Below are 8,392 nucleotides of genomic sequence, written 5' to 3'. Positions count from 1 at the left end.
AGGTCAAGAGTAGAACGGCGAGGCAAGGCGAGCGCAGCAGCGGCCTGGAGGTGAAGAAGGGGGCACGAGAGGCCCTCTGGGCAAAGGCCATAGCTCCGTGCTGGGTGACCTCCCCTGTAAGTGAGAGGGGCAAGGTCTTTGCTGTTGTTGGTGTTTTGCCAACGTTGTGCTCCTTTGGCTGCCCGGAGAGAGGGGCCACCTTGTAAGCAGGGTCAGAGCCCCTCTCTCCGCACCCGAGTCGGGGACACGGAGCTCTCCCGGCCCCCCAGCCCACCCTGTAAGCAGGGCGCAGGGCTTCTCCCCTAGCCCGGCAGCTTGCTGCCTAGTCTGCTGGCCCTTGGCCAGCGTGACCCCCCGTACTCGGGGCGCGTCACGGCCTCTGTCCCCGTGCCACCCCTGAGTAGCCTCGGGGTGGCGAGGCCACTACGTGTCGTCCCCGAAGAGCAGGGGCGAGGCCCGGGGCTTTCTCCTTCCGGTCGGCGGTGGGGACGGTTCCTTTGGTCCGGTGGCTGCACAGAGCTTGCTCGCCCTTCGGGGACTGCCTTCCCCTCCCCTTTGTCCCCCTGTGCATAGGTGGTGTGCCTGAGTGAGTGTGGCTGTGCTTTAGGCCCCCTTAGAAATAGGCCAATGTAGCTTAGAGTTCCCAGGAGGGAAGGAGGAGCTGTGTGCAGGCACTTGGCTGAAGGAACCGTTGCCACGGCCGGGCGGGGGGGGAGAGGCTCGTGTCTTGGCCCTGCTTGCCGAGGGCGGCACCAAGCCGCTTAACGGCAGCGTGGGCACGCTGACCCGCCTGTAGCCAGGGCCCGGGTCTCTGCCTGCGCTGCGCGGCTGCCAGTCCTGACGGCACCAAGCCGCTTAGTGGTAGCGTGGGCAAGCTGACCCGCCTGTAGCCAGGGCCCGGGTCTCTGCCTGCGCTGCGCGGCTGGCCGTCCTGCAGGTGCTACCGACCTGCTAGCGCGCCACGGCCCCGTAGTCGGGGCACGTGCCACGACTTCGTGGAGCCCCTTGTCCCCAGGAGCGGCCCCGGCTCCCTGTAACTCAGGGCTGGAGAGGCTGCTCTAGGCAGGTGACAGGAACGACAGCGCTTTGTGGCGCTTTGTTGGGAGTGCCGGGCCACGGGGGACGGCCCCGTAAGTGGGGTTCTGTGCGTCCCCGGGCCTCGGCGGGCGGTCGGAGGGACCCCCTGTAATCAGGCGGGTATCCCTGGCCCTGGCCTTTTAGGGGCCTGGGGCCAGGAGTCACGGGGCCGGGCGTGTGCCCTCCCTGTCCTCGGGGCTGGGCTCCCGGCCCCTCGGCCTTAGGCCGTGAGCTTGGACTGGCGTGACAAGTGTCAAGTGTTAAGTGTCGAGTATGGTTCCTGTCGCCGTGGGGGAAGGCCGAGCTCCGTGGCCCCCCGGGTGTCGACCGGCCTGTAAGCAGGCTTGCGTGTCTGGGAGCCTCGGTGCTCCCTCAGCCGGCAGCCTAGGTGGGGGTTAGCCCCCTGCAACCGGAGAGGAGAAGGAGCCCCCTCCGCAGGCCTCGGGGCCCAGAGCCGGTGCTCTGGAGTCCCGGGCACTTTACAGTCCAGGCAGCGGCCGGAGGCCCCTGTAAGCAGGGCTAGCAGCCTCTTTGGCCGCCGCTCTGCCGTGCCCAGCTTCGTTTGCCCAGAGGGCCTCGCTCCCAGCGCCGGACGGGACTGCGCCGGACGTCGAGATGGTGAGCCAAGCTGAAGTTGGGGGCTTTTGTGGAGCTGGGGCGAGGGGCTGGTGTCTGTGGGTGGTGGCTTGAGGGTTTCCCCGTGGGGCTGCTGGGTGGCCGTTCCCCTCAGGCGCGGGAGCCGGGGCCTTTCGGTGCTGAGTGTCTCGTTGTCTGTCGGCAGAAGCAGTGGGACGACGAGGCGAGAGCTGCAGCGTCGAGCTCAAGAGTAGAACGGCGAGGTCAAGAGCGAGCACGGCGAGAGCTGCAGCGGCGAGCTCAAGAGTCGGCGAGCTCAAGAGTTAGAACGGCGAGGTCAAGAGTAGAACGGCGAGGTCAAGAGTAGAACGGCGAGGCAAGGCGAGCGCAGCAGCGGCCTGGAGGTGAAGAAGGGGGCACGAGAGGCCCTCTGGGCAAAGGCCATAGCTCCGTGCTGGGTGACCTCCCCTGTAAGTGAGAGGGGCAAGGTCTTTGCTGTTGTTGGTGTTTTGCCAACGTTGTGCTCCTTTGGCTGCCCGGAGAGAGGGGCCACCTTGTAAGCAGGGTCAGAGCCCCTCTCTCCGCACCCGAGTCGGGGACACGGAGCTCTCCCGGCCCCCCAGCCCACCCTGTAAGCAGGGCGCAGGGCTTCTCCCCTAGCCCGGCAGGTTGCTGCCTAGTCTGCTGGCCCTTGGCCAGCGTGACCCCCCGTACTCGGGGCGCGTCACGGCCTCTGTCCCCGTGCCACCCCTGAGTAGCCTCGGGGTGGCGAGGCCACTACGTGTCGTCCCCGAAGAGCAGGGGCGAGGCCCGGGGCTTTCTCCTTCCGGTCGGCGGTGGGGACGGTTCCTTTGGTCCGGTGGCTGCACAGAGCTTGCTCGCCCTTCGGGGACTGCCTTCCCCTCCCCTTTGTCCCCCTGTGCATAGGTGGTGTGCCTGAGCGAGTGTGGCTGTGCTTTAGGCCCCCTTAGAAATAGGCCAATGTAGCTTAGAGTTCCCAGGAGGGAAGGAGGAGCTGTGTGCAGGCACTTGGCTGAAGGAACCGTTGCCACGGCCGGGCGGGGGGGGAGAGGCTCGTGTCTTGGCCCTGCTTGCCGAGGGCGGCACCAAGCCGCTTAACGGCAGCGTGGGCACGCTGACCCGCCTGTAGCCAGGGCCCGGGTCTCTGCCTGCGCTGCGCGGCTGCCAGTCCTGACGGCACCAAGCCGCTTAGTGGTAGCGTGGGCAAGCTGACCCGCCTGTAGCCAGGGCCCGGGTCTCTGCCTGCGCTGCGCGGCTGGCCGTCCTGCAGGTGCTACCGACCTGCTAGCGCGCCACGGCCCCGTAGTCGGGGCACGTGCCACGACTTCGTGGAGCCCCTTGTCCCCAGGAGCGGCCCCGGCTCCCTGTAACTCAGGGCTGGAGAGGCTGCTCTAGGCAGGTGACAGGAACGACAGCGCTTTGTGGCGCTTTGTTGGGAGTGCCGGGCCACGGGGGACGGCCCCGTAAGTGGGGTTCTGTGCGTCCCCGGGCCTCGGCGGGCGGTCGGAGGGACCCCCTGTAATCAGGCGGGTATCCCTGGCCCTGGCCTTTTAGGGGCCTGGGGCCAGGAGTCACGGGGCCGGGCGTGTGCCCTCCCTGTCCTCGGGGCTGGGCTCCCGGCCCCTCGGCCTTAGGCCGTGAGCTTGGACTGGCGTGACAAGTGTCAAGTGTTAAGTGTCGAGTATGGTTCCTGTCGCCGTGGGGGAAGGCCAAGCTCCGTGGCCCCCCGGGTGTCGACCGGCCTGTAAGCAGGCTTGCGTGTCTGGGAGCCTCGGTGCTCCCTCAGCCGGCAGCCTAGGTGGGGGTTAGCCCCCTGCAACCGGAGAGGAGAAGGAGCCCCCTCCGCAGGCCTCGGGGCCCAGAGCCGGTGCTCTGGAGTCCCGGGCACTTTACAGTCCAGGCAGCGGCCGGAGGCCCCTGTAAGCAGGGCTAGCAGCCTCTTTGGCCGCCGCTCTGCCGTGCCCAGCTTCGTTTGCCCAGAGGGCCTCGCTCCCAGCGCCGGACGGGACTGCGCCGGACGTCGAGATGGTGAGCCAAGCTGAAGTTGGGGGCTTTTGTGGAGCTGGGGCGGGGGGCTGGTGTCTGTGGGTGGTGGCTTGAGGGTTTCCCCGTGGGGCTGCTGGGTGGCCGTTCCCCTCAGGCGCGGGAGCCGGGGCCTTTCGGTGCTGAGTGTCTCGTTGTCTGTCGGCAGAAGCAGTGGGACGACGAGGCGAGAGCTGCAGCGTCGAGCTCAAGAGTAGAACGGCGAGGTCAAGAGCGAGCACGGCGAGAGCTGCAGCGGCGAGCTCAAGAGTTAGAACGGCGAGCTCAAGAGTTAGAACGGCGAGGTCAAGAGTAGAACGGCGAGGGAGAGGCCCTCTGGGCAAAGGCCATAGCTCCGTGCTGGGCGACCTCCCCTGTAAGCGAGAGGGGCAAGGTCTTTGCTGTTGTTGGTGTTTTGCCAACGCTGTGCTCCTTTGGCTGCCCGGAGAGAGGGGCCACCTTGTAAGCAGGGTCAGAGCCCCTCTCTCCGCACCCGAGTCGGGGACACGGAGCTCTCCCGGCCCCCCAGCCCACCCTGTAAGCAGGGCGCAGGGCTCCTCCCCGAGCCCGGCAGCTTTCTGCCTAGTCTGCTGGCCCCTGGCCAGCGTGACCCCCCCGTACTCGGGGCGCGTCACGGCCTCTGTCCCCGTGCCACCCCTGAGTAGCCTCAGGGTGGCGAGGCCACTGCGTGTCGTCCCCGAAGAGCAGGGGCGAGACCCGAGGCTTTCGCCTTCCGGTCGGCGGTGGGGACGGTTCCTTTGGTCCGGTGGCTGCACAGAGCTTGCTCCCCCTTCCGGGACTGCGTTCCCCCTCCATCCCCCCCTCCCTCCCCCGTGTCCCCCAGTGTGTAGTTGGCGTGCGTGAGCGAGTGTGGCTGCGCTTTAGACCCCCTTTAGAAATAGGCCAGCCTAGCTTAGACGTCCCAGGAGGGAAAGAGGAGCTGTGTGCAGACACTTGGCTGAAGGAACCCTCGCCATGGCCGGGCGGGGGGGGAAAGGCTCAGGCCTTGGCCCTGCTTGCCGAGGGCGGCACCAAGCCGCTTAATGGCGGCGTGGGCACGCTGACCCGCCTGTAGCCAGGGCCCGGGTCTCTGCCCGCGCTGCGCGGCTGCCAGTCCTGACGGCACCGAGCCGCTTAGTGGTAGCGTGGGCACGCTGACCCGCCTGTAGCCAGGGCCCGGGTCTCTGCCCGCGCTGCACGGCCGGCCGTCCTGCAGGTGCTACCGACCTGCTGGCACGCCACGGCCCCGTAGTCGGGGCACGTGTCACGATTGTGTGGAGCCCCTTTGTCCCCAGGAGCGGCCCGGGTCCCTGTAACTCAGGGCTGGAGAGGCTGCTCTAGGCAGGTGACAGGAACGAGAGCGCTCCGTGGCGCTTTGTTGGGAGTGCCGGGCCACGGGGGACGGCCCCGTAAGTGGGGTTCTGTGCGTCCCCGGGCCTCGGCGGGCGGTCGGAGGGACCCCCTGTAATCAGGCGGGTATCCCTGGCCCCGGCCTGTTAGGGGCCTGGGGCCAGGAGTCACGGGGGGCCGGGCGTGTGCCCTCCCTGTCCTCGGGGCTGGGCTCCCGGCCCCTGGGCCTTAGGCCGTGTGCTTGGACTGGCGTGTCGAGTATCAAGTGTTAAGTGTTGAGTGTCGTTCCTGTCGCCGTGGGGGAAGGCCGAGCTCCGTGGCCCCCCGGGTGTCGACCGGCCTGTAAGCAGGCTTGCGTGTCTGGGAGCCTCGGTGCTCCCTCAGCCGGCAGCCTAGGTGGGGGTTAGCCCCCTGCAACCGGAGAGGAGAAGGAGCCCCCTCCGCAGGCCTCGGGGCCCAGAGCCGGTGCTCTGGAGTCCCGGGCACTTTACAGTCCAGGCAGCGGCCGGAGGCCCCTGTAAGCAGGGCTAGCAGCCTCTTTGGCCGCCGCTCTGCCGTGCCCAGCTTCGTTTGCCCAGAGGGCCTCGCTCCCAGCGCCGGACGGGACTGCGCCGGACGTCGAGATGGTGAGCCAAGCTGAAGTTGGGGGCTTTTGTGGAGCTGGGGCGAGGGGCTGGTGTCTGTGGGTGGTGGCTTGAGGGTTTCCCCGTGGGGCTGCTGGGTGGCCGTTCCCCTCAGGCGCGGGAGCCGGGGCCTTTCGGTGCTGAGTGTCTCGTTGTCTGTCGGCAGAAGCAGTGGGACGACGAGGCGAGAGCTGCAGCGTCGAGCTCAAGAGTAGAACGGCGAGGTCAAGAGCGAGCACGGCGAGAGCTGCAGCGGCGAGCTCAAGAGTTAGAACGGCGAGCTCAAGAGTTAGAACGGCGAGGTCAAGAGTAGAACGGCGAGGTCAAGAGTAGAACGGCGAGGCAAGGCGAGCGCAGCAGCGGCCTGGAGGTGAAGAAGGGGGCACGAGAGGCCCTCTGGGCAAAGGCCATAGCTCCGTGCTGGGTGACCTCCCCTGTAAGTGAGAGGGGCAAGGTCTTTGCTGTTGTTGGTGTTTTGCCAACGTTGTGCTCCTTTGGCTGCCCGGAGAGAGGGGCCACCTTGTAAGCAGGGTCAGAGCCCCTCTCTCCGCACCCGAGTCGGGGACACGGAGCTCTCCCGGCCCCCCAGCCCACCCTGTAAGCAGGGCGCAGGGCTTCTCCCCTAGCCCGGCAGGTTGCTGCCTAGTCTGCTGGCCCTTGGCCAGCGTGACCCCCCGTACTCGGGGCGCGTCACGGCCTCTGTCCCCGTGCCACCCCTGAGTAGCCTCGGGGTGGCGAGGCCACTACGTGTCGTCCCCGAAGAGCAGGGGCGAGGCCCGGGGCTTTCTCCTTCCGGTCGGCGGTGGGGACGGTTCCTTTGGTCCGGTGGCTGCACAGAGCTTGCTCGCCCTTCGGGGACTGCCTTCCCCTCCCCTTTGTCCCCCTGTGCATAGGTGGTGTGCCTGAGCGAGTGTGGCTGTGCTTTAGGCCCCCTTAGAAATAGGCCAATGTAGCTTAGAGTTCCCAGGAGGGAAGGAGGAGCTGTGTGCAGGCACTTGGCTGAAGGAACCGTTGCCACGGCCGGGCGGGGGGGGAGAGGCTCGTGTCTTGGCCCTGCTTGCCGAGGGCGGCACCAAGCCGCTTAACGGCAGCGTGGGCACGCTGACCCGCCTGTAGCCAGGGCCCGGGTCTCTGCCTGCGCTGCGCGGCTGCCAGTCCTGACGGCACCAAGCCGCTTAGTGGTAGCGTGGGCAAGCTGACCCGCCTGTAGCCAGGGCCCGGGTCGCTGCCTGCGCTGCGCGGCTGGCCGTCCTGCAGGTGCTACCGACCTGCTAGCGCGCCACGGCCCCGTAGTCGGGGCACGTGCCACGACTTCGTGGAGCCCCTTGTCCCCCAGGAGCGGCCCCGGCTCCCTGTAACTCAGGGCTGGAGAGGCTGCTCTAGGCAGGTGACAGGAACGACAGCGCTTTGTGGCGCTTTGTTGGGAGTGCCGGGCCACGGGGGACGGCCCCGTAAGTGGGGTTCTGTGCGTCCCCGGGCCTCGGCGGGCGGTCGGAGGGACCCCCTGTAATCAGGCGGGTATCCCTGGCCCTGGCCTTTTAGGGGCCTGGGGCCAGGAGTCACGGGGCCGGGCGTGTGCCCTCCCTGTCCTCGGGGCTGGGCTCCCGGCCCCTCGGCCTTAGGCCGTGAGCTTGGACTGGCGTGACAAGTGTCAAGTGTTAAGTGTCGAGTATGGTTCCTGTCGCCGTGGGGGAAGGCCAAGCTCCGTGGCCCCCCGGGTGTCGACCGGCCTGTAAGCAGGCTTGCGTGTCTGGGAGCCTCGGTGCTCCCTCAGCCGGCAGCCTAGGTGGGGGTTAGCCCCCTGCAACCGGAGAGGAGAAGGAGCCCCCTCCGCAGGCCTCGGGGCCCAGAGCCGGTGCTCTGGAGTCCCGGGCACTTTACAGTCCAGGCAGCGGCCGGAGGCCCCTGTAAGCAGGGCTAGCAGCCTCTTTGGCCGCCGCTCTGCCGTGCCCAGCTTCGTTTGCCCAGAGGGCCTCGCTCCCAGCGCCGGACGGGACTGCGCCGGACGTCGAGATGGTGAGCCAAGCTGAAGTTGGGGGCTTTTGTGGAGCTGGGGCGGGGGGCTGGTGTCTGTGGGTGGTGGCTTGAGGGTTTCCCCGTGGGGCTGCTGGGTGGCCGTTCCCCTCAGGCGCGGGAGCCGGGGCCTTTCGGTGCTGAGTGTCTCGTTGTCTGTTGGCAGAAGCAGTGGGACGACGAGGCGAGAGCCAGCGAGGCAAGACCTGCAGTGGCTTTGAGCTGAAGAGGAGGCACGAGACACCCTCTGAGTAAAAGGCATTTCTTCCATGCCCAGGGCACCTTCTGTTTGAATAAATCTTACAGTGTTTTGAAAAGATCTGTGTGTGGCAAAACTCTTTGGTATCTCTTTTAGAGAATCTTGATATTCTTTAGGCATTTCCTTTTGAACTTGGTCCTGTAAGATCTGGGTTTTGTGCTGTTGCTCTCTCATGTTTCTTGTCCTTTCTCACCTCTCTAGTGACTATCTGTCAGAAGGGTTTTTGCCTGGTTTTTCCTTTTCCAGGGGAGTAGGATACACTGCCACAGGCATCTCTGTCCGGGTGAGATTCCAGCTGCTCTTGGGATCCCCATGTACTACTGTTTCTTGGTGCATTTTAAGCACAGGGAGAGGGTAAGTGCTGAGCCTGCATCCCTAACCACTGCTGTGTTCTCAGTCCCTCAGAGCACATGCTTTGCAGTGGAGCTGGCACCTCTGGGCACGGTGTGCA

General features: G+C 66.7%; 2 long non-coding RNA genes across 2 annotated transcripts; both read left to right on the top strand.

The window, feature by feature from the left end:
• Nucleotides 1–1,971: 1,971 nt before the first annotated feature.
• Nucleotides 1,972–4,022, top strand: LOC146427971 (uncharacterized). The gene is made up of 3 exons (XR_014856204.1): nucleotides 1,972–3,702; nucleotides 3,866–3,923; nucleotides 3,960–4,022. It is a non-coding gene; the product is annotated as an uncharacterized LOC146427971 (long non-coding RNA).
• A 2,985-nt stretch (nucleotides 4,023–7,007) lies between these two features.
• On the top strand, nucleotides 7,008–7,995 carry LOC146427970 (uncharacterized). Its single transcript, XR_014856205.1, has 2 exons — nucleotides 7,008–7,685; nucleotides 7,849–7,995. It is a non-coding gene; the product is annotated as an uncharacterized LOC146427970 (long non-coding RNA).
• Nucleotides 7,996–8,392: the final 397 nt, after the last annotated feature.

This window comes from Lichenostomus cassidix, chromosome 22 (genome assembly GCF_008360975.1).
Source record: "Lichenostomus cassidix isolate B80296 chromosome 22, HeHo_3.0, whole genome shotgun sequence".
Lineage (NCBI taxonomy): Eukaryota > Metazoa > Chordata > Aves > Passeriformes > Meliphagidae > Lichenostomus > Lichenostomus cassidix.
The sequence above is the reverse complement of the archived record's forward strand: the minus strand, read 5'-3'. Positions and strand labels throughout refer to the sequence as shown.